The sequence below is a fragment of the Echinops telfairi genome, unplaced genomic scaffold (assembly GCF_000313985.2).
Source record: "Echinops telfairi isolate 266 unplaced genomic scaffold, ASM31398v2 ScPeMD7_7469;HRSCAF=8507_1, whole genome shotgun sequence".
NCBI lineage: Eukaryota > Metazoa > Chordata > Mammalia > Afrosoricida > Tenrecidae > Echinops > Echinops telfairi.
In genome coordinates this window covers 107,133,350-107,159,107 of record NW_022111373.1, presented here as the reverse complement: position 1 = coordinate 107,159,107, position 25,758 = coordinate 107,133,350, and the positions used below count along the sequence as shown (strand labels likewise).

The 25,758-nt window shown below is 42.6% G+C and overlaps 1 non-coding gene and 1 pseudogene across 1 annotated transcript; one reads left to right on the top strand and one right to left on the bottom strand.

Annotated features, from left to right (window-relative positions):
- Window positions 1–1,271: 1,271 nt before the first annotated feature.
- Window positions 1,272–1,370, top strand: LOC115873805 (annotated as a pseudogene).
- Window positions 1,371–12,779: 11,409 nt separating this feature from the next.
- On the bottom strand, window positions 12,780–12,883 carry LOC115873823. The gene has a single exon (XR_004048608.1). It is a non-coding gene; the product is annotated as a U6 spliceosomal RNA (small nuclear RNA).
- Between the last annotated feature and the right edge of the window lie 12,875 nt (window positions 12,884–25,758).

The window sequence follows — 25,758 nt, the reverse complement described above, 5'->3', positions numbered from 1 at the left end:
TTTATGGTTGGAGGGGGTTATCACAACATAAGGAATTATATTAATGAGTCGCAACATCAGGAAGGCTGAGAATCACTGCTTTAAGTTAAACAAGCGGCCATCCAGCAGGGAAGCAACAAAGCCACATAGGAGGCATACAGCCTGTGTGATCACGAGGTGTTAACAGGATCAGGTATCTGAAGATCAAAAAACAAACAATTATATTGATGTGAAGGTACGGGGTCAGAGTGAAGACCTAGAGCCCAACTGGAGACAACTGTACACTCCCTCACAATTGTCATATGGAAAGGATGATTCATCCAGGGTGCCATATGGCACCAACAAAACATACAAGCCCCGAGTTCTTTAATGCTTCCCCATTATCATGACGCCAGTTCTATCTCACAAATCCTGTTAGACCAGAATATGTACGGTCATAAAGATAAGTGCTTTCAACATGTCCAGGACAGATAAACCCCTCAGAAACAGTAACAGGAATAAGAGGAGTAGTGTTACTAGAAAGGTACAGGGACTGATAGCAATGATGGATGTATAACACCCCCCCACACACACAAGGTGACTAATAACAGAAATGTGGGTGAAGGGATACAGTGGATGGTGTAAGATATGAAAAAATAATAAGATATCATTTTCTAAGGGTTCACGAGGGCGGGAGGGTGGGGGGGATGAGGATGGGATATCAAAGGGCTCAAGTAGAAAGATAATGTCTTTAAAATGATGATGGCAACAGATGTACAAGTTCGCTTGATATAACTGATTTATGGATTGTTATAATATCTGTAAGAGCTCCAGGTAAAATGATTTTTAAAATAAATTAAGTAATAAAAAAATAATTTTTCATGAAACCTTTGTGCCACCTAGTCACACATATACTGGGTTGCAATATAAAATGTTTTCCTTAATAGAGATAACAAAAGGGTAGGGGGAAGTGAGGGTAAGGTGGAGAGGGAGGGGGGCACCGACTGCAATGTATGGCACATAACCACACTCCCCCACATAGGGGGAAGAACAACAGAAACCAGAGGGGAAGGGAGACAACGGTTGGTGTGAGATTTGAGAATAATTAACAATCTACAATCTATCAGGGGACCACCAGGGTGGGGGGCAGGGAGGAGGGATGGGAAAAAGAGGAGCTGATCCCAAGGGCTCAATGGAAAGTAAACATCTAGAAAAAACGATGGAATTATGTGCGAATACGTCAGATATAATTGATGTATGGATTGTAACAAGAGTTGTAAGAGCCCCCAATAAAATTATTATTTAAAAAAAAAATCACTTCCCAGCCTTTTGGCTAAGATCAAGTATAGTATCTGTTCTAATCCGTTTAATAAAATGTTTCTTACGTCCCAAAAGTCTGAAAGCCATCTTACAGTCACTGTCTGTGCAGGGTGGGAGAACGCATTTGAAAGAGAAAGACCCAAAGGCATGCACACCAACTGGGAAGCTTGGTATGGGAGTCCAGATAAGACAAAGGTCATAAATCAAAGCAGTTGCAACATGAGGGATAAAGAAGGAATAGCTTCAGCTAACACGTAAGAAGCCAAAACCCTGACAGGAACTGTCTGCATGAATATTAGGAGAGGAAGATAAGAGTTTAGGATAACTCCCAGATTTCTAGCCTCAATTGTTTTGGGGCTTGCCTGCCTCACCAGAAGAGCCTCTCTCACTCTGTTCTACTCTTCCAGGCAAACACAGATGCCTTCTGTCACAGAAACACCCCTGAGAAGACAGACATGCTCAGACAAGCTGCCCTTGCCCCTGTCACATCACTCAACACCTATGTGCATTTTCCCAGTGAGGGTTTCCCATCTCCCTCATCCTCTAAGGAACTCTTAAAAAATTACATAACTCTGGTTTATACACCTGGCACTAAAAAGCCAACACAGGGAATTATGCTAAAGTTAATAATCAAGGAAAATAATAAGTATTATTATCCAATCTTCCCTCATCTGCAACTATTTACTACAATAACCTTCTCTCCATTCTCATCACACTGTTTTATTCAGTGCCCGAAACACTTTCATATGACCCAATAAGACAAAGGAGCACTGTCCCCCACAGTTTCTAAGGCTATGTATCTTCACAGAAGTTGACTGCCACAGCTTCCTCCTGCGGAGTGGCCGGTGGGTTAAAACTGCAAACTTGCAGCTTGCAGCTGAGCATGTGTCCAGTGGGCCACCAGGTCACTGATGAAATCAGGATTCCTATTTTAATTAATCAATCATACATGCAAACATCAAAATGGTCTAAAAACTGGAATGGAAGGTGGCAACTCCTTCAGCAGGAATCAAACTGGGCTGGTTAACAAAACTGTAAATCCAAAGACCAGCACCCACACCTTCTCATTCTTTTATTATGGACTCATAACAAGAATGTCTTATCACCACATGGTATGTGGAAAACTACAGACCGCACAACTCTGAATTAAAACTAATTCAGGAGATGGATTTTAGGTTTGCACTTAATTCTAGCCCCAATTTAAGATGATTCATTCTTATGACACAGTCCTGCTTAAGACTTGCCCTTATGGAGAGATCACTGAAGATATGGGTGCAATAGCAAAATGTGGTAGCTATCAGAAAGACTAATGTCTGGGGTCTTACAGGCTTGTCTTCAAAAAAGCAACCATCTATGTGAGAGATCCACTAACTTTACATGGAGGATGCACACCAGTCTGTGTGTGATCCCAAAATTATAAATCATAAAAGCCAAATTCAAGAGACAATGTATCAGAGCGTAAACTATGAACACAAGTTTGCAGACAGTTATGGATGACAGCGGAAGCCCACAACCCATTTGCAGGAGTCCTGCATGGATTAAGCCTCCCGTGAAACCCCACTGACCACAGTCAAGGGATGTGAATAGACCTGCTATCAGACAGAGAGCACTGTAAAGTCAATGACGGCATAGGAAGTTAGGTTAAATGTACTACCTCATCATCAAATCTCCCGTTTGACCCATTTTAATCTTGTTTCTGTTTTAAATATTTTCTGCTTTCTTTTCGACTGAGGTTTTTCTGTTTTATCTAGCCATTGTTATTGGTTTGAGGGGTTTGCTTCCTACTTCTGTTTTTTATGATTTTCTGTATGAAATCCATGCTAGTTAAATCTATAGAGTCAGTACCTGAATTAACAATTACCTAGGGACATGGCAGGAGAGTATGGGGGGAAATGGGGAGCTAACAACAACAAAAACACGAAGAAAATATTCCGAAATCGATTGTAGTATGATTGCACACCTCTTCTTAATATGACTGAATGATAAAGTTGTATAATAGGTGAAGTATAAGCCAATAAATTGTTTTTTACAAAAATAACAATAATTCAGGAGAACCACACTCCAAATATGGAAAGTTAAGCAATGTCTTAACTTTTATTTTCCTTTTTAATAAATGTGCAAGAGTGACACAACAAAATGTGTTAAACTCGTATGCTCCATGTCCGCAAGCATAGTATATGCATTGCTACACTCAACTCCGCACTGGGCAAAAGAACGGCTGGACACAACACAATCATGTTTCCAACAAGGAGCCCTGCTGATGCGATGGCGATGTCTAAGCCCGGCCTCCTAAGCCACCAGCTTGAGTCAGCCGACCAGCCCCTCCACGGGAGAAAAGACCTGGCCCTCAGCTCTCATAGGGAGGTCAGCCGAGGAAGCCCTATAAGGCAGCAGCTGTATCTGAATTGCTAGGAGTTGGAACTGACTGGATAGTACAAACCATAACCTCTAAATTACTCAGCTCAGTCCTGTACCCAATTCAGGAAAAGCAATTTTATTCTAGCGAAAGCCCTGCAGCTGAGAGGGTATAGCGAAGACTCTGACCCTCCTGTTCCCTTCAACTATAAACTCCCTTTCTACATCTCAAATATACTAAAATGAAAGACGACAGACTTTGTGAATTGAAGGCACTTGACCTGCCAACATATACCTCCTATAACTTCACTCTGAAACCAGGCAGAACACCTCAAGTTTATCATCATCTACTCATAAACTTGTTATCTCCATACATTACCCCATAAGTCATTCCAGTAGATTAAACCACTTTCCCAGCCTCCCCACAAGGCTACCCTTCACTTTGTCACATGCTAAGAAACCAAGCCAGCAGCTGTAAGTCCAACTCACAGCAACAGTACAGGACACAGTGGATGTGTCCGACAGGGTTACTTAGGCTGCAGTCTATGGAAGCAGACTATCCCGTCTTTCTCCTACAGAGCAGCTGCCGAGTTCAAACTATCAACCTGCTGGTTACAAGCATTTAACCACTGTCACTGAAGTACAGTGGATTTGTGTACGAATAATCTTTCTAAAGGTATAAAAAAGCTAATAATAGATTTGCTCATTACTAAATTCAGTGAAGACTGTTAAGAGAGTCAAGGGGCAAAACTGGCTAAATATTAAAACACCCTTGTAATGCTGTACAACTCTCTCTAAAAGCCATAATGCAAGACATCAATTAAAAATTAGTAATTATCTATCACAGTTGAAGTAGCTTTGATTAGTTCTTTGTATTTATGGTACTTATGAAATCAGGTATAATGCGATTACTAAAAAATCTCTCAGAGGGTTTTATTTGAGGAAAAGAAAAAGGAAATGTTAATAAATCACCCAAACACATCAAACTGAAAATGAATCACGGAACTTAAGTGTTGGCTCTGTTCTCTGCCTGCTTGCTAATAAGCCTTGGTATGGGGAAAATTTTTATATTGTCTAACCCTATCATTAAAAAGCTCATGAGTGGCCATCTATAAAGTACAGAGGAAAGACGAGTGATGGGAAGGATCACATTAGAAGGTCTTGAATACAATGAGAGAGAAAAATGTGAGAAAGAACTCAGATCATAAGAGACTGGTTGGCTAGAGACTGGTAGGAACCCTCAAGACTATGGCCCTTACTCACCCTTCAGGGCTGGAACGGAACTCCCCTCATGTTAGAATAACCAACCAACCATTGATATTAATTAAAAAGACATCATTTGCCCAAGGACAAAATTCAGAGGATAGGAATGGAGGAGAGATGGAGGCAAGAAAATAGAGAAAGGAAGTAGAATAAGCGATGGTACATTTAGGGGATTTCAAGGGATGAGTTGAAGCAAGATATGTCTGTATGGATTGTTGGTAAAACTGATGATCTCTGTAAACCTTCAATTAATAATGAAAGTTTAAAAGAAATAAGCTAGAAAGCACTAGATAATTGCATTTAGCTGGATAAGGAAGTAAAATAAAATAGTAAGTTCTTGAGAAAATAGAAATATTGTGATATGATTAAAAATATATATAAATGATATAGACCTAGGTGGAGGGTATGCTGAAAAACATGAATTTCACATTTTGATATTTTTGTTTTAAAAAGATTTCTACAAAAAAGAAATTAGGGGCTATATAAATTAATGGTAATTGTTTCTTCATTTTACAGCATTTGAGTTTGTGAAACATTTCATAGGAATATTCTCCTTTCAGACAGTGAGGGCAACTTGTACTTTGGTTGAAATCAAGGAGTGTGATTAAGGAAAATTAATGCATGGAAATAATTGCTTCTAGGGCATTTCAAAGAACAGAAGAGGTTGACATAATTTCTGGCCTGTAATCTTTGCTTGTATCTTATTACATGTGTGCTTTGACCTTCTCTAAATTCTCTGATAGACAAGATATAAGTTAGAACAACAACAACAAATAAAACATACTGCATGGGTTATTTTGGATAATTCACTACTCTAAATATCACAACATTTTTCTAAGTAGGATATAGTTTTTAAAATTCAGACAGCTAAAATAATAACCTGCATGTTTTGTAATCTACAGCAATAAGGAGGGATTCTCACTGTTTTCCAGAATATTGTATTAGCAATAAAAAAAATTTTGAATCTAAGCTTTAGTGAGAAACAAACACAATGAATGGAAATAGGGTTGCTATGAGTTGGAACTGACTTGCTGGTGGTGAGTTTTTTACATAGATGTAGCAAAAACAGTAAGTGTTTTTTTAACACCATTCTTTTTAATGGCAGTGGGCAGAAGGTCCACTTTTGCCCCACAACTCTGTAAACACTGCAAAGATATCTTCCAACAAAAGCACTAGAGCTTTTCTCCCTACAGTGATGGCTCACCGTCTCTGGTGGAAAGTTTCTAGTCATCAAAGCTGGCTGTGCTAGTCTGGGTACTTTAGAGAAACAAATCCACAGAAACTCATGTGTAAGAGAGAGTTTTATATAAAGGTTAAGTGCGCATCAAGAAAACATCATAACCTACTGCTGCCCAAGCCCACAAGTCCAACATTAACCCATATGTCCGACACCAATCCACAAAGTCCTCCTCCATCTCACAAAACAGACACAAAGATGCCAACTGCAGAAGGAAAGCCGAGTCAGCGAATGTATAAGCATCTCAGCACTGGTAGGGGTCTCCACAAGGCTGCTCCAGCACCCAGGGTTGCATCGGGGTAGGTCCATGTGCCTTCTCCTTGGGGATGTCTTGTAGGAAGTCAGCCTTGCAAGCTGAATCAGGTACTGCTAAAGCAGCTGCACCCTGGTGCAACCACCACACAGCAAGAGACCTGAGAACTAGAAAGGCAAGACCCTTCAATTAACCCCACATGTGTTTATCTGCCAGGTTGGCACAATAAACTAACTAACTCACTGGTCATGGGGAAGCCCTGGGGGACAATATCATTTCGCAAAGACCTTTAAAATCTGCGAATGTCAGGGAAGCAGACAAAGGAAAAAAGAAATTGGGGAACTTGGACCAGGGTCCTCAGCCCCTTCTATCCCCTGGCCAATAGACCTTTTTCCAAAACATGTATGTGATCTTTGTCAAGATGCTATTTAAACCCCCCTTCAAAGCTTATCCTTGGGTCCCTGGTACCCAGTCTAGTGCTTGGCATATAGTCAATGCTGAATGTTAAGTAAATGAAATAAAAAGGCAGAAAGGAAAAACAGAGTCATAGGAAGTATGGGTGTAAGAAAGAGAAATACTGAAAAAACAATAGCTTACTGATTAAAACACCAAATTCATTGCCATCGATTCGATTCTAACCCATAGTGAGCGACCCTATAGGGCACGGCAGAACTGCCCCCGTGGGTTTCCTAGGCAGTAGATCGTTATGAAAGCAGAAAGCATTCTTTCTCCCATAGAAGCAGCTGACCTTGCACTCAGCAGCCCAATCTGTATCTCACTGTATCACTAGGGTGCCTTCAGTTAACTACTCACATAATTTAAACAGTCACTCATAACCCAGATGCATAACTTTTGAGGCAATAATTTTAAAAGCATTATCTGCACACAGGTCTTACCTAAATTAAGAACCTACCTAAGACCCAAGGCAAACCTGACACTTCATCTCTACCTGCAAAGAATATGCTTACCTGTTACTTTCATGAGTTTATGTGGTCACATCGTGTATATCTACACTTTCTTCCTTTTGAGTAAACAGTACATTTTTGTTTAAGTTTATACGCATGTTACCCTAATAAACACAAAATAAGACACTCAGTTGCCTGAAGCATTCTGTCATTAATTGATTTTTAAAGGATAAGACATGATCCTGAAAGGGGTTTTAAAACTGTACGATGTATCAGAACAGTTAATAGCTTGAGAATAACAGCCCTCCTCCCTGCCACACACACTGCACCCCTACAGAGCAGCAGAGCAGCATGGTGTACCTGTGAGAAGGGGACAGAACTGCAGTCTCCAGGTCTCTCTCTGTTTCCGCCTGCAGGCACTAGGAATTTCAAATAAGAACGTCTGTCAAAAGTCATAAATCACCGCAGGAATTCAAATCAGATGCCTAAATCAAAGTGAAAAATAAAGCATTTCCTTGTTCTATTAGCTTTTATAGTGTTACAGATTCAATCACGATACTCAAGTCAAAGGAGAAACTTTAAGGCAAGCATGTGGCTGGGCATGTTGCAGTCTTCTTTGTGAAATTTGAGATCTCACCAATTCTGAGGGACTCACACTGGCAAAACAGCAAAGGTCTGGAGTAAAAGACCAAAAGGGTCAAGGGGCTACTCTTTCCACCTAAAACAGTGGTTCTCAATCTTCCTAATGCTGTGTCCCTTTAATACAGTTCCTCATGTTGTGGTGACCCTCCACTCATAAAATGATTTTTGTTGCTAATTCATAACTTTAATTTTGCTACTGTTATAAATCGGGTGACCCCTGTGAAAAGGTCATTTGACCCCCAAAAGGGTCGCGATCCACAGGCTGAGACACACTGATCTAAAAGCTTGGGGCTTTAGCCAGCCAAGGCTTCTGAGTCTGTTTCCTCATCTATAACAGGGAGCGTACGCTTGCCCTGTGCAACTTTAAGAGAAATGAATAAACAAAAAATGGACACATCCGCATGAATTTTGCCAGCCTCATCCTTCCCTTAAGGTATTTTTGGAAGCATACACATTAGCAAGATATGCTTGTGGAAAATACCTTAGGGGATGTGCACAGTTGATAGGAAAACAACAATGTACATGTAGTGTTTACGGAAAAGCATGGTACCAGAATAATGTTTCATTATAACATGAAGCACTAATAAACCAGAAAAACCCAAAATCGCTGCCATCCAGTCCATTCTGATAATGTAGGGAGCCTATCAGGCAGAGCACAACTGCCCCTGGAGGTTTCCAAGGATTCTTAATCTACCCAGGAACAGAAAGCCTCATCTTTCTCTCTAAAGAGACTGATGGGTTTGAACTGTGGACCTGTGGTTAGCAGCCCAATGAGTAAACCACTACACCAGGGCTCCTAAGTCTTGTTTGGTTTTTTTTTCTGGACAAAATGTTTCTTTCTAGAAAGACCAAGTCATTTTGATTTATCTAATCTGATTATCTTATTTTTCAATATTAGTACCTTTCCTGTGCTTTCTAACCTTTAAAAATTGTGTGTCAGATAGATAAGCATTTACAATGTCAAAACAAAGGAGCATTAAATCTTATTTAATTAAGTTGAAATAAAATAAGCAGGTGAATTTGGCACATTTTCTTCAGTCCATCTGTTTTGAAGGGTTAATTACCGGAGCCTGAGACAATAGCACCTTTGTTTAACACATGCACCATCTCCTCTAGTTAATCAGGCAAGGAAAGGTGCTAAATTTGGTAAAGGTTATAGAAGGCACCCTCTCGGGTTTGCCTGGTCAAAGTGTAGTGGGAAATGCACTGGGCTGCAAAAGGTCAGCAGTCGCTCCTTGGGAGAAAACTGTAGCATCTGTGTTGGAATCAGTATCTGAGTTGGAATCAATTTGACAGCAGGAGGGTGTTTGTTTTGATTTGTTTTTTATTTCTTTACTTCTTTTACATGAATAAAATAAAAAAACCTACTATCATCAAGTACATTCTGACTTATGACTCACAGGAGTCTGTAGAAAGCTTCCCAGGCTTTACTGAATGGGAGCAGATGGCCTCGTTTTTTAATCTTCCAAGGAGGGGCTAGTGGGTTTGAACCACTGACCTTAACAGTGCAATGTTTCCTCAACATCGATATAAGGACTCCTTTTCATGATTAAACTCACTGCCATTGAGTCTATCCCAACTCATAGCGACCACAAATGATTAGGTCATTTCATTTAGAACTCTTCATAGCCTTAGTTCCTTTTGCTTTAATAACCTCCCAACTCACACACAAAAAAGAAAATTTAAAACATTTTCTAAAAACTTGAGCTGTGAAGGAAAAGGCTATTACATTCCCAAAATGCCTCCCTTTAATGACATTATACAGTGAACCCTCGTTTATCGCGGTTAATCGGTTCTAGCCCCTACCGTGATAAATGAAATTCCGCGAAGTAGGATTCCTTATTTGTAAATCAAATATTTTCGTAGTTAGAGCATAGAGGACATGAAAAAACACCCTTTAGTCACCATTACACTCATATTACCCAATTTATTAAACGAAAAAGGGAAAATACAGTAACATTCTGGACGTTACAATTATCATTTATTATTTATTATATTATTTATGGCATCAAGCGTGTACAGTATGAGCCAGTGGCAGTAATGACAGAGCATGCGCTGTTATGCAAAAACCGCGATAGAATGAAGCCGCGTTAGTCGAAGCGCGAAGTGGCGAGGGTTCACTGTATACGCAATTTGAAAAAATAACATTGTTCTTTATTATCTCAAAATATGCTTTGCAATCTGCAAATTATACCTTCTAATGCAACCACAGTTCTCCCAAGGGAAAGCACAAGTCCTCCAAGTTTCAACTACGCATATATATTTGACGCTATTTCCCCTGAAATGCCAATTGTACACCTCTCCTTCAATTTTATTTAAATTGCAGAGGGGCATTAGTGGAAGAGGGGGAGAACACCAGAGCAACAACAAGAGGGAGGGAAAAAGAGCAGAAGAAAAAAGATGTACAGAAGTCTGCTATGTTACTACAGGACAACATGATCAAAGTCCATCTGATCATCGAGAAGAGAAGTTCTTAGGTGAAAGGGGGATGGGAGACCAGGAAAGGAAATGAAGGCAGAAAATAACTGCCATGTTGAGGAAGACTTAGAGTAGGATTCAGCTTTCAGTGACAGGTCTCTTTCTGTTCTCATCTGCAAAGAAAGGTCTTGATTTTCACTAAACTAATACTACTCAAGTGTGTTTCTAATACAAAGTTTCTGAGCACCTGAGAGAGGAAAGCAGCATGTGTTAGGAAGCACTTAATAGTTGGCAACCTCTGAGCAGTTACCAGAAAGCCCATTTGGAAACTCCTGAGACACAATAGGGCGTCAAGTCTGGTCAAGATTCAAATGGAATAAAGGTGAGCCTGCCTCAGGCCAATCAGATTTGTGCAAGGATGCTGTCTCCGGTATTTGTAAATCTGGGCTCTTCTGGGGATCATTCAGTGTTCTGAATTCCTCTTTTTGCCTCCCTCTTTAAGCCTTGATTCAAGCAAGTAGTCAGAGGAGTTCAACCAGTCTACATTTTGGTACATGACAAAACTAAAAGCAATTCCCTGCTGATCTTTTTCACTGTTAAAAATAAGAAATCCAGGAAAGTGAGAAGGAGCTGACAACCTCTTCTTACCCATGTACGCAAGCAAGAACCAGCATTAAGAAAGCTCTGCCCACACCTATACTGTCTGGTCTAATTCCAGACATAAAAAGTATAGACATGACTGCGGGCCTTCCCCGTGTCTGCCAATCAGATACTTATCTCAACATCCTGCTCTAAGGAAGCTTCCCAAGCAAACAGAAAAGTGAATTATCTAATCAAGGCCCAGTACTCCTAAAGTAGGGTATGTCATTCACAACGAAGTCTTATATGCTCATGTTTATGGAAAACTAGTTCAGATCTCAACTAAGTCATGGTTCCCTGTTGGCAAAGTGGCATAAGAACTCTGATGGCACAGTGGCTCCTGGCGTTGTGCTCTAACAGCAAGGTTAGCAGTTGGAAGAATTTACCAGTAGTTCCTGGGGCGAAAGATGAAGCCATCTCTACCCAATTCACTATGAACTGGCATCGACTTGAAGTCAGTGAGTTTGGTTTTGTTTTTTGTTTTTGTTGGATCTTTCAGTAAAGGACACTCAACTGCAGTCGTAGACATTGTGTGAGGAGCTTAATTTAGAATTAGGTTATAAAAAATAGGGGACAGATTCTGTTAAGAATAAAGATTTCAGTAGCCCTCACCAGGAAGATGTTCTTTGTGTTAACACTTTAGAAAGGAGCTGCAGCACCAAATAGTGTTCAGGGGTTGAAGGAAATTGGTTCTGTATTGCTATTCAAATAGTAGGTCTCAATTATTCCCCAATCTGAAACAGAAAAAGTAAGGTGTCTAACTGGGATCAGAAAAGCCTGCGTGCGTGCGTGCGTGCGTGTGTGCGCACACGCGCGCGCGCACACACACACCCTCCTCCACAAGATGAGGCTTCTCTTTTGCTCTAACTATACTCAGTAGACAGAACCATGTGCCAAGTCCTGGGGTGAGGGTGAAAAGACTATTAAGCATCCAGTCATGGCACCCGCCCATCCAATTAGGTAATGTTTCTCAACATTTTTATTCCATAGCACTACCTTCTTGAGAAATAAAAAAATATCACACCCTTCTATGTGACATTTTGTATTTTGGTCACCCAATAGAAAACTATAAAACTTTCCAGATAAAACAAATATTCAGAGATTCTGCTGTATGACCCATCATGATCTTCCATTCACATTTCCAACATCTAATTTCACTGGATTATGGAAGCCCTAACTAGGTTTTAAATATTCCTAAACAGTAACAACAAGAATAACTCCATTGCTATCAGTCAATTCTGACTCATGACACCCCCTACACAACAAAGTAGGGCTGTTCCATAGTGTTTCTGAGACTGCAAATCTCTACAGAAGCAGACAGCCACATCTTTTTCTCTGCAAAACAGCTCCTGGATTCGAACTGCTAAACTTGAGGTAAGCAGCCTAATATTTAACCCACTGCATCACCGGGGCTCCAAATAATCCCAAAGGACCCAGGAAATAAAAATTACACCCATATCTGAGGGTTGAGCATTTCCTCTGAGAAAAACTACTTAAATTCTAAGTTTAAAAAAAAAAATCTCAAAATCAGTTCCACACTTAAAAGAAGCATGATGGACAAAGCACCCTGGAGAAATTCTTATTTAGAAAATCAAAAGCAGGCCCCCAAACATAATATTCATACAACTGTCCTCATGGAGAGCCACTTCTGAAAGCTGGGGCTACTGATTAAAGTATAAATGATCTAGAGAAATAAAGGGCCTATTACAAATTTAGGACAGAAATGGACAAGGGTTAGACAGAAAATAAAGGTCCTCCCCCCATCTATTCCTTTGCTTTTTTTTTTTTTTTAAATATGGAACGCTTCACGAATTTGCGTGTCATCCTTGCGCAGGGGCCATGCTAATCTCTGTATCGTTCCAATTTTAGTATATGTGCTGCTGAAGTGAGCACCCTATGCTTTTTCTTTGTCACACAAAAATCACGTACTTTTTTTAAAAGAAATCTTTAGACCTTAAATAAATATCTGCTTGAACATTAGACTTTTAAATGAACCATTCATATGAGATTAAATTGACAACTCAAAAAAGAGTAGACAGGAAACTTAGGAGGCAGTGAGTTTAATGTTAATGGGGGAGAACAATTCAGACAAGGAGGGCGAGGGTGGTGGCATAACTTAAATGTAAGCAATGTCACTAAATTGTACATGTAGAAATTGCTGAATTGGTGTCGGTCCTGCTATGTACAGTGAGGGCTTCAAAAGGTTCATGGAAAAAGCCCATGATCTTCTCATTCCATTTTTTCCAGGAACTTTTTGAAGTTTCATCATGTTCTCAACAACAAAAATAAAAATTGCTAGCGGTCTGATCAAAGAAAGAACAAAAACTCCTGAGAGATCTCATGCTCCAAGGGAGCATTTGGCACAGAAACATGATCAGGGCGTTCTGTCTGCCTTCCTTAGACTAGACTCGGCAAAGAAAGCCTAAAATCAATTTCCCGTTAAGTTCATCATTTATCTCGACAGTCCTTTTCTTGCTGCACTCCAGCATGTTAGTTCTTTAAAGCAGCAGCCCAGAACACCTCGACCTACTGCAGCAGGGCAGCAAGAACACTGGAGTTGGGCGTGCGCGCCGAGGGGGGTGTACTGAAGAGAAGGGGGCAGTGATAGCAGCTAGTGATGCCCAAAGGCCATCATGGGCAGCTGGGTCCCTCTCTCATCGCCTGTCACCTGGTTCCCCAAATCCCTCAGCAGGGTGTGGTAGAATAATCCCTTCGCTATCTTTGCCTAGGGCTGGGGAAAGGGTTTTTAAAGACAGACACCATCGGCTGAACTCTAAACCCATTGTGTGCCTGTGGGCTCTAGAGGGCTTGCCCATATCACATCATGAAAGTTCCTGGCCCGATGTTTAATTATCAGGAGCGAGGCGCGGTGGAAGCCTATTATAAAAAAGGCTGGACATCAAAAACCTGGAGGTGGAAAGTGGGATGGAGAACTGTGTGAGATTTAAAGCAAGCACAGGGCCAAGGGCCGCACAGCAGACAGGTCTCAATCTCGGCTGTGATGCCTTTTTGCACTTCAGAGCAAGGGAGAAAAACATACGGACCACTTCCCTTCACTCCACCAACTCTCCCTGGGTGGCATCCTGAGGACACACCCCCTGGCCACCGGCAAGCCTCCACCTAAGCCTGACCGTCCCCATCCTTCGGCGTCCAGCCCTAACCCGCCAGAACGCAGGAAATGCCTGGGCAGCCCAGCTCTCCCCTCCTGGTGCCCCCACCCCAAGCCCACGACGCCCCGACTCCCCTCACGGCAGACACAGCACCCTCCCGAGCTGACCCCGTCGCTCCAACACCCGACCCCCAAGGCCGTTTTGCCTCTCGGCTTCCGACTCGCCGGTCCATCCCAATGACCTGGGCCCCTTGCTCAGACTGACCGTGGCGGGCCCCACCGTTTGACAGCGAGGACCTCCACGAGCCTCACTGACGGCGCCCCGTCCCCGCCGTCCACATCTCCGTTCTGCCCCGGAGCCCAAGCTCCTTCAGGCCTAGTCAAGGACACCGCTTTCGCCGGCCCTCACCCCGCCCGCGACGCCTTGGCTGCCCAGCCCTCCTCCCCGACGCGAGACACTCACCCAAACGTGACTGAGAGAGCGTTAAGGAGAGGAAGCTAGCCGCGAACCCACAGTACGCGGCACCTCCCCTCAGCTACCAGCTTTATAGCCGCCGATTCACCCGACCCCCCGGCACCGCCGGGAGTCGGTGGGAGGCGGGACTGTGACACCAGCAGCCAATCACAATCGCCAGAATAGTTCGGCTGTGCCCGCCCCCCAGTCTAGCTTCGACCAATCGGAAGGAGAGTAGAAGTGGGGACGGTCTCGGGTTTTCCCTCGTGGCTGGAAGGGTGGGGGAAGGGGCGGGGACAAAGTCGGAGGGCTAAGGAAGTGGGGTGAGAGAGTGACGTGCAGTGGCCAGAGAGGCCGCCTGCCAATGACAGAGAGGCGCGAGACGGCGAGAGCCAACCGGAAGGGAGTGAGTGGTTCTCCGACCAATTGAAGAGCAGGGAGAGGAGATGGAGGCCAATAGGGACTCTGCGTCCCACCACTGGAGAGATGGGTCAAGTGTGGGAGGTGAGCTGGTCCCCGCTTGAGAGTCTGTCAGGTTGCCTAGCAACTACAGTCCAGCATCTCCTATAAAATTTCCGAAACATTTTATCTGAATTCAATTTCAACGTTTTCCACCTTTCACAGTGAGCCTGTATCACAAGTTGGAGCTGAATACTTCCCCGAGAACTGCAATACTGTAGAAATAACTTGACTTTTGAAAAGACTATCTTGGGACACTTCCTCCCTACTGCCCAACTAAACCTAAAACAGGATAGTTTGGGGTGAGACCATAGTGAGAGGGTGGAGGTCTTCCCTGAGCAAGATCCTCAGGGTTGGAGAATTTTTGCTAGGTCTTGTTCTCTGAAGGAAGTCACTCCAGCTGACCAGTGGCAGTATCTTCCGTGGACATGTAGGCGCTAAGCATAAAGCTGTTGAAAGACTGAAGGGGAACGCATGGCATAAGAACGACCTTTTGTTTGGTATCATTTGAACTTAGAGTTCATTTGGAGTGATGGTGAGCCCAGGTGTGCAGAGATAACTGCTCCACAGGGTTGTCAAGACTGGCCATTCTGAAACAAATCCCTAGGCCTTTTCCCAGGTGCCTCTGGTCCACCAGCCTTTGGGCTGGTAGTCCAGCAATTAACCACTGCACCATCCAGGGAAACCCAAGGCTGCCTGTGAAGTGATTTGAGCAAGAGAAAATTACTGAAATGCTATTTAAAGGAATCCAAAGAAAGTCGCTTGCAACCACAAATTAGACTGTAGCTCTGCTTCATTTCTGCTTCAAGTTAGGTAAATCATAACACTAGTTTTGGTGGGGGTCGTAAGAAGTTCAAATGCTTTGTCTCTCTCCCACTTCATGATCACCTAGCAAACGCTGACTTAAAGAGTCAGGGTAATTCTATTCAGCACACAACTCCTGTCATGTGAAATGTGTTAGCCACCACAGAAGTAAACCCATGGTATCCCTGAGCAGTACAAAGGGTCAAGCACTATTAAGCTAGTGGCTACAAACCAGAGGTACTTCAGAAGAAAGACCTGGCAACCAACTTCTGAAAAGATCACTGTCTTGGAAAGCCCTATGGCACACACTTCTCACATACACATGAGTTTGAATCAACTCCATAGCAACACAATAGCAATTGCTACGGATGCTAGCCTAGTAAACTAGAAGTGGAACCACTTTCAGGCATGAGTTGCCTGGGGGAACATGTTACTAAAAAAAAAAAGTTCACAACTTTTCGTAAGTATAGTATAACACTGGGTAAAAGTCAAATGTACAGAGCATTGACTAGGTCAAATACTGGGCCAAAGTTGATGAGTAAGCATGAACTCTAGAGTTAGACTACTGGATTTGACTCAGTCCCTCGCTAACTGTGTGACCATGAAGAGATTCTTTTTAAAAGGATAACAATGTTATGAGCCTCTTGGAATGATTAATGTAGAGCATTTAGAACAAACATTTCCATATAGTAAAAACCTTCTAAGTAATAATTGCCTAGACAATAAAATCATATACATGAGTGAACTACAAAAAAAAATCCACGAAAGTAAAAGGAAATAGAGGAAAGAACTAGGAGGCAAAGAGCAGTTATAGAGGTCTAAATAAAGGCATGTACATATGTAAATATATTTATATATGAGGATGGGGAAATAGATCTATGTGCATATATTTATAGGTTTAGTATTAAGGTAGCAGATGGACATTGGGCCTCCACTCAAGTACTCCCTCAATGCAAGAGCACTTTGTTCTATTAAATTGGCACTCCACGATGTTCACCTTCCAGACACGGTAACTGAAGACAATTGTTTACATAAGCAAATGTGGTGAAGAAAGCTGATGGTGTCCGGCTATCAAAAGATATAGCGTCTGGGGTCTTAAAGGCTTGAAGATAAACAAGCAGCCATCTAGCTGAGAAGCAACAAAGCCCACATAGAACAAGTACACCAGCCTGTGTGATCATGAGGTGTCGAGCTGTCGAAGAGATCAGGTATCTGACATCAAAGAACAAAAAAACATATGATTGTGAAGGAGGGGCAGTGCGGAGCCCTTCTGTAGGCAACTGGACATCCCCTTACAGAAGGGTCTCAAGGAGGAAACGAGCCAGTCAGGGTGCAGTGTAGCAACGATGAAACATACAACTTTCCACTAGTTCTTAAATGCTTCCTCCCCACCCACTATCATGATTCCAATTCTATTACAAATCTGGCTAGACCAAGGGATGTACACTGGTACAGATAGGAACTGGAAACACAGGGAATCCAGGACAGATGATCCCTTTAGGACCAGTGGTGAGAGTGGTGATACCGGGAGGCTGGAGGGAAGTTGGGGTAGAAAGGGGGAGTCGATTATAAGAATCTACATATAACCTCCTCCCTGGGGGATGGACAACAGAGAAGTGGGTGAAGGGAGACATCGGACAGTGTAATATGACAAAATAATAATTTATAAATTATCAAGGGTAACTAAGGGAGAGGGGAGCTGGGAGGGAGGGGAAAAATGAGGAGCTGATACCAAGGGCTCAAGTAGAAAGTAAATGTTTTGAGAATGTTGAGGGCAACACATGTACAAATGTGCTTGACATACAATGGTTGTATGTACGGACTGTGATAAGAATTGTACGAGCCCCCAATAAAATGAATTTTTTTAAATAGAAAAAAAAGGCCACGATATTCATTCTCTTCAAGACTTGATGAGGTTTGACATTTAAAAAAAGTGATAAAAGAGAAAGACACATTGTCTGATTGAGCCATGGTGGGTCTAGATTGCTGACCTTGTGTGGTGACCCCCTGAACCACTGGGGCTCCTCTGACCTTTGATTTTTTTGACTGCTGTTTCCATGGACATTGATTGTGGATCCAAATAAAATGAAATCCTTATTGAGATAGTTTATTGTGCCAGCCTGGCCGATAAACACAAGTGGGATTATCTGAAGGGCAGAGAGCTGAATGGCTTGGTGAGTCTCGCCTTTCTTGTCCCTCGCTCTTTGATCATCGGACCAGTGTGCGGCTGCCTTGCTTGTCCTGTGCCTCAATTTAAAGGCTACGCTACCTGTGGGACGCCTAGCCTGTGGACTGTGTCGCTGTAAATTGAGGTCCCTTTCAGACATCGCTGGAGCTGGGGACTGGCAGTTGGTGACCTGCCTTCTGATTGGCTGCTGTGCTGACATAGCCTAGCTCTCTCTATAAATAGAGGAAGATCTGGCAGCAGACTAGATTTGAAGGACTGCTAGTCTCTCACAACTCTCTCACAGGAGTGAGTTGGATTGAGCCATTTGTAGTGCTTTATAATTTAACTGTTTCTTTCTTATATTATATATTTATCTGTATATGATTTAACAGTTCATTTCTTGTTATATATCTAATTATCTTTATAAATAAATATATTAAATTACCAGAAATTTGGTTTTATCTCTCTAGAGAACCCTAACAAACTTATCAACTGCAATATTTTCTGCTTATCATTATATTGCTTACTGGTCTAGTTTGGGGGATTTTTGTTTTCTTTATATCAAGGTATAAACCACACTGAAGGCTGTACACTTTGATTTTCATCAGTAAGCACTTCAGGTCTTCTTTACCTTCAGTGAACAAGATTATGCCATCTGAATACAGCACATTAATTAGACTTCCTCCAATTCTGATGCCTCATATGCATGTGGAATCTGGACAGAGAATGAGGAAGTGTTATGTAGTTAGCTTAGGGACAGGGGGGCTGTCCCTCCCCTGCCTGCAAAGGCCCCCATAAAGGAAGATGGAAGGACACCAGGCAACCATTGAAGATACCTATGAAGACTCCAAACTGAGCACGCTCATGCTCAAGCCCCTGAGCCAGGTGGGAGGGGCCAAACCTGGGGGGCCAAACTAGGCCCAGGATCATGACATCGCCCAGGTGGGCTTAATTTAGCCAATGAGGTCAACCAATGCCATCAACCATACCTCACAAGCCAGAGGTTTGAAATATCCTGGCTGTGGGAAGGCCTTGCTCTCTTTTACTCTGCTCCTGATCAGTGCAGGTCAGAGAGTGGGGGTGCACACACGCTGCCCAGGTGTGTCCCCTCAGGGCCTGATCCGGGGCCTGCTTGGGGCCACATGCACCCACTCCAGGCCTACTCCGCGCCCACAGCCTCTCTCGCTCCCTCACTCTCTTGCCCCTTGCTCCGTCGACCACTCGGTCCCTGGGATCTCTGTACATGTGGGTGTTCTTTTCCACATGGTTTTTTGTGTCCAGTTGTGAACCCCTTTGAGACTGTAAAACCTGAAAGTTGTTCTGCCTATCGTAAAAACGCACTTGGTTCACAAAACGTGCTTCGGCGTGAATTCTTTCATCAATGGAAGCAAAGAACCGAGGTACTACCCACTCCAGAAACCTAACAGAAGGCCAAAGAAGAACTGATTCATTTTAAGTATGTTGTTTGCAAAGAATATTGACTAAGGCATGACTGCCAAAAGAACAGACAGATCTGTCTCGGAAGAAGCACAACCAAAATGTTTCTTGGAAATGATGAGGAGACTTGTCTCACTTACTTTGAACATGTTACCAGGAAAGACCAGTTTTTAGAGAAGTCTATCATGTTCGGTCAAGTAGAAGGTCAGTGAAAAAGAAAGGACCTTCAAGGACATGGACTGACACCATGGCTGCAACAATGGGCTCAAACATAGCAACAATTGTGAGTGAACAGCATGTACCAACAGCAATACTGATTATATGTTGTGATATTTTGGTTATACGTATTGTGTTAATATAGTTCTAAAACTAGTTTCACATATTTCTTATTATAAATTTAAAATGACTTCTTGTTGTTAGGTGTCATTGAGTTAGTTCCAACCAACAGCAACCCTACATACAACCGAAGTCAACACTACCCAATCCCGTGCCATCCTCACAATTGTTATGGGCGAGCTTATTGTTGGAGTCACTGTGTCAATCCATCTCCCTGAGGGTCTTCCTCTTTTTCGCTGACCTTCCATTTTTACCAAGCATGTCTGTCCTTTTCCAGAGACTAGTTTGTCTTGAGAGCACACCCAAAGTACACGAAGCAAAGTCACACCATCCTCATTTCTAAGGAACATTCTGGCTGCATTTCTTCCAAGGCAGAACTGTTTGTTCTTTTGGCGATCCATGGTACTTTCAATCTTCTTAGCCAACACCATAATGAAATGCATCAAGTCGTTTACAGTCTTCTTTATTCATTGTTCAGCTTTCCCATGCATATGAGGCAATTGAAATCAGCAGGAACTTTTGAGTCATATGCACCTTAACCCTTAAAGTGACATCCTTGCTCCTCAATGCTTAAAGAAGTCTTGTGCAGCAGATTTGTCCTGGCAATCCATTGTTTGATTTCTTGACTGCTGCTTTCAGGAGCATTGATGGTGGATGCATGCAAAATGAAGGCCTCCACAACTTCAAAAATTTCTGTTTCTCACAACGTTGTCCGTGGGCCCAGTTGTGAGGATTTTTTGTTTTCTTTACATTGAATGGCAGTCCATCCTGAAGGCTGCAGTTCTTGATCTTCATCAGCAAGTGCTTCAAGTCCTCCTCACTTTCAGCAAGCAAGGTTGTGTCACTCGCATATAGCAGGTCTTAATGAACCTTCCTCTGATCCTTTTCAGAGTCCTGTTTTTCAAATACCAGCCTGGTCACCCAAGATGAACACGTCTTAGTGGAGCTTCCAGTCAAAGAAAGGCTTTTTAAAAAGAGTAGACTGTCACCTTCAGAGAGACTAGACTCAGAAAAGTTATGAATAGCAGCAAAGCCTTCTTAGAGATAGAGCCGTGCGGGAAGAAGGGCTCCTCAGGCTGGAAGGCACTGGAAAGATGACTGGGGAAGAGCTGCCTCTTCAAAGTAGCGTGAACCGTGATGATGGGGACAGGGTCAAGCTTTCAGGACTCTCATTGCTGATGGAGCAGGACTCAAAAGGCGAAGAAACAGTGGCCACCATGTGACTGCTGGAAAAGTGAAAAGTATGTACGTCATTTCCATTTAGGGCTCCCATTGGTGTTAGATAATTGGTGTGTGTCGTAGAGTCTATTTTGACTCATGAAGATCCTATTTGTCTGAGTAGAACTGTGTCATAGGGTTTCCTGGGCAGTAATCTTGAGAGATTGCAGATTGCTAGGTCTTTTCTCCCACCTTGCTGTTGGTGACCTGGCACCACTGACCTTTTGGTTCGCAGTCCAGTGCTTAAGCACTATACCACCAGGGTCGCTCTGTGCTAGGTAGCAGGACTGCATAATTGAAAGACATATTTTGTCCCCAAAGAGCTCACAATGCAAAGGATCAAGAAGAGGGAAGAATGGAAAAATACATATGGCAAGGGGCTAGGGTTCATGCTACAATTCAAAAGTACAATGGAAAATTTTTATCTTTAAAACTTTTATAAGAAATCTAAACTTCTTCCCAGCCTTTATTTCACCTGACAATGGGTAGGAGAATTTGGGATGGAAGAAACCTGTTAAGTTTGCCAAGTAAAAGTATTTCTGTCTCTTCGGGGATGATGATTAAAGAGTTTTATTTTGTCTACATATTCAGTAATTCAAAGTATAATTCTCTGAGTAAGTTGTTTGTTCCAAACCCTTCTACTTCCCGAGGTGGTGTCCAGTTCTACAGAAAGTTACCCAGTTGTTGCTGCCTTGGCAGAAGGGGTTCAGGCCGACATGTGGGTGCCTTGCCTGTTCTAGTCTCCCTTGGTGGTATGGCCTCCACCTTGGCTTTCACTCGTGTTACACAATCTTCAGGTTCTCCACAGCATTCCTGTGTCCCCTGGCTGTTAATCTCTATTTGGAAGCGTTCAGTTATAGGCTTACTCAGCCCCATTTCAGCAAAACTGCTCAACCATGACAGCTAGCATTTCAACTGCTGTCTTCTGCATGACATGCGAGCTTCTACAACCCTTCAACACTTCTCAGGCATGCCAAGGGAGGCTCAGGAACCTGTCCCCACCTGACTGAACAATGACAGTAGTTCTAATTAGGCTCAAGGTTCCTGGGAAAGGTTCTCTGCTCTCCGGACCCACCTGGAAAGTGGATTAAAACTGCTTTCACATCCTAATAAACCAGCATCTTTCTGACACTGCTCTCCTCTCAGGTGTTACCTCTTGCCCTTCCTCTGTCCCACTTTCTCATATGTGTCCTGTCTTCCAGGAAAGATCACTACCATGCGAAGATGCATGGGAAGTGTTTTAAAAATAGCACTCAGTAATTCCAGTATCATTTTAGTGCTACAAAAAAAAAAAAAAAGAGCCATGGCCAACAAATGAAGGGAGTTCAAAGGAGGTGTATCTATCCCAGGTTGCTGGCCCAGGAAAGTCTTCCAGAGCAAGGGATATTGATTAGTTGATCACATTCCTCAATCTTTATGACGTGCTATCTTGTACCAAATGAGCATTGGTGACGTGTGGGTTATGTGCTTGGTTGCTAACCCCCAAGTCAGAAGTTCAAACCCACCAGCTGCTCTGTTGGAGAAAGGTGAGGCTGCTGAAATCCTATATAGAGTAGTTATGAATTGGAATTTTCTCAGTGGCAGTGGTTTTTTGTTTGTTTGTTTCCTTGTTTGTTTAAGGGGACAGAAAATGACTGCTGAGGTGGTATGGGTAAGTGCAGGAGGAAAGACCTCTATGAAATAGTGGCAGTTGAGACTTGAAGGAGACGGAGAAGGGAGTCTATGAAGTTCTGAGGATAAAGTGCTCTAAGGGGAGGGAATGTGTGAGGTGAAGCTCCTGAGACAGAAACAGGCCTGTTTGAAGCACAGAGGGAAAAAGATTCATGCATCAGAGCGGACTTTGGGAGGATGAACAGCAGTTTTCTGGGTGGTGGCAGGAAGGGGAAGAAGGAGGGTAGAGAGTCAGTTCAGGGAAATGGGTCCATGGACTGTACCATGCAGCAACAGTAACTTTAAAGGAGCGTGTAACATGTAACTTTGGTGAAGGGGAAGATAGTGGACTGCAAGAGGGAACAGGGTGGGGGGAAACAGGGCCAGGGCAGAGCAAGCCATTGGGGGTTTGCTAAATTGTTTACACTGGTAAATGCAAAACTGATGATCTGAAATGTAAACCGCCACTTAATTAGCAATTTTTAAAAGAAGATCAAGAATTGCAGCCTTCAGGATGGACTGCCATTCAATGTAAAGAAAACAAAAAATCCTCACAACTGGGCCCACGGACAACGTTGTGAGAAACAGAAATTTTTGAAGTTGTGGAGGCCTTCATTTTGCATGCATCCACCATCAATGCTCCTGAAAGCAGCAGTCAAGAAATCAAACAATGGATTGCCAGGACAAATCTGCTGCACAAGACTTCTTTAAGCATTGAGGAGCAAGGATGTCACTTTAAGGGTTAAGGTGCATATGACTCAAAAGTTCCTGCTGATTTCAATTGCCTCATATGCATGGGAAAGCTGAACAATGAATAAAGAAGACTGTAAACGACTTGATGCATTTCATTATGGTGTTGGCTAAGAAGATTGAAAGTACCATGGATCGCCAAAAGAACAAACAGTTCTGCCTTGGAAGAAATGCAGCCAGAATGTTCCTTAGAAATGAGGATGGTGTGACTTTGCTTCGTGTACTTTGGGTGTGCTCTCAAGACAAACTAGTCTCTGGAAAAGGACAGACATGCTTGGTAAAAATGGAAGGTCAGCGAAAAAGAGGAAGACCCTCAGGGAGATGGATTGACACAGTGGCTCCAACAATAAGCTCGCCCATAACAATTGTGAGGATGGCATGGGATTGGGTAGTGTTGACTTCGGTTGTATGTAGGGTTGCTGTTGGTTGGAACTAACTCAATGACACCTAACAACAAGAAGTCATATTACAATTATAATAAGAAATATGTGAAACTAGTTTTAGAATTATATTAACACAATATAACCAAAATATCACAACATATAATCAGTATTGCTGTTGGTACGTGCTGTCTACTCAGCTCCAATTCATAGCAACCGCCATGTACAACAGAATGAAATCATTGGCACTGAATTATACATGTAGAAGTTATAGAATTGGAGAATGTTCTGGTGTGTATTTTTGCCACAATTAGAAAAAAATTACATGAATAACAATGACTATAAGAAAAAATAAAATGTTCTATAATTGAATATGATGACAATTGTACAATTCTTGATATGATTGAATTATTGAATTGTATGACATGTGGATGAAGTGCTAATAAAACTTATAAAAATAAATAAAGAGCATCTGGCTGTTAAAAAATGGACTATGCCCATCGCTGAGAAGCAGACTATATCCACCACACTTATGATGCATAAAACCAGAGTGTACTTTTGATAGCAAAGAATGGAACCACAGCCCTCAAAATCTATGTGGCTCACCTTGTAGCTTAACTTGCTGTGTTAGGCTGGGTTGTCTATAGGAACAAATCCAGTGGCACTCATATATGTGTAATATAGAGCTTTATATCATTAAATAATTCTATCAAGAAGGGATCCCAGCCCAGTTCAATTCAAATCCATAAACCCAATGCTAGTCCATAAGCCCCTCTTGAGACTCATGTAGCTGCAGTCTGGGAACACAGAAAAGTGAAGTAGGAAGTAAGAGGATCACGGGCCAGTGGGTGCAGTGTCCTGTGGATCAAGGTTAGTGGGAACATGGCAGGGTGCTGACAGCTGTCAAGGTCATGTGGCCCAGTGAAGTCCCAGCAAGGAGAAAGGTTAAATGGCAGAGAAAGAGAAAGATAATTTCTGTTCATTTTGCTCTTATACAAAAGGCTTATGACATCAAGGAGGTGTCACCAGGCTGTGATTTGATTGACAGGTTTGACTCCACCCCTAGCCAAATGTGTTAATTTGACATAATCCCTACCCATCACACTTAAATAGGAAACCAACCATCTTTCAAATATTGATAGGGAACATGGAATTGGGAAGAGAGCCAGTGAGGAAATGGTGTGTCTGACCTCCTCCAGCGATGCAAGGGGAAAACAGAATTTAGCGCCACATCTGCCCAAGGATGGTTCCAGTGAGGTGGAGGTCAGGTATGCCTCTGTCTTCCAGTCATGTTTACCCTATTCTGACACCCACCCTCCCTCTCAAAGCACTGTACTTCTCTGCAGTGTTAAAAAAAATCTGTTGCAATGGCCACACACAATACTCATAATTATGAGGTTTATTAGGGAAGCTAACAAATTACAAAATATTCTTATGTCTGCAGCTCCTCTGTTTGGCCATATTGACACACACAACTCTCTGGTCTTTGATTTCAGTCACATGGCCCCCAGCCTCTGACCTGGTCAGGCAAGCGTTACAAAGTTCCTTTAGCACTGATAATGCCCACAGAGGACTTCACTCTGCAACCAGCTTCCCGTCAAAATGCACTCAGTTGTACTCATTCTCTGAGCCCAGAAGCTCTCTGCTCTGTCTCACGGTCTTGGTACTTCTCTTCTGCTACCTTTCCAGGCAGGGATCTGATGTGCTTCACTCCTGGCTCTTCTTTCTTGGTGGTCTTGGGGATTCTTTGTTCCTGCTTCTGAAATGGCTCGCAGTATATATATCCAGTGGAATGGCAAAAGTGACCAGTCCCCTCCATTCGAGTTTCACATTCCCTATTTATTTGTGTGATACCCCATCACTTGGCAGAATTTACAAGGACTATGGAGAGAAGGGCTATGTTCAGTAATTCCATGTCCACGCAACTAGAAAAACAACTCTCTCAAACTCTTGACTTGAGGGAACACGAAGCTTCCATTTCTCAGTACGGATGGCCTTCTCATT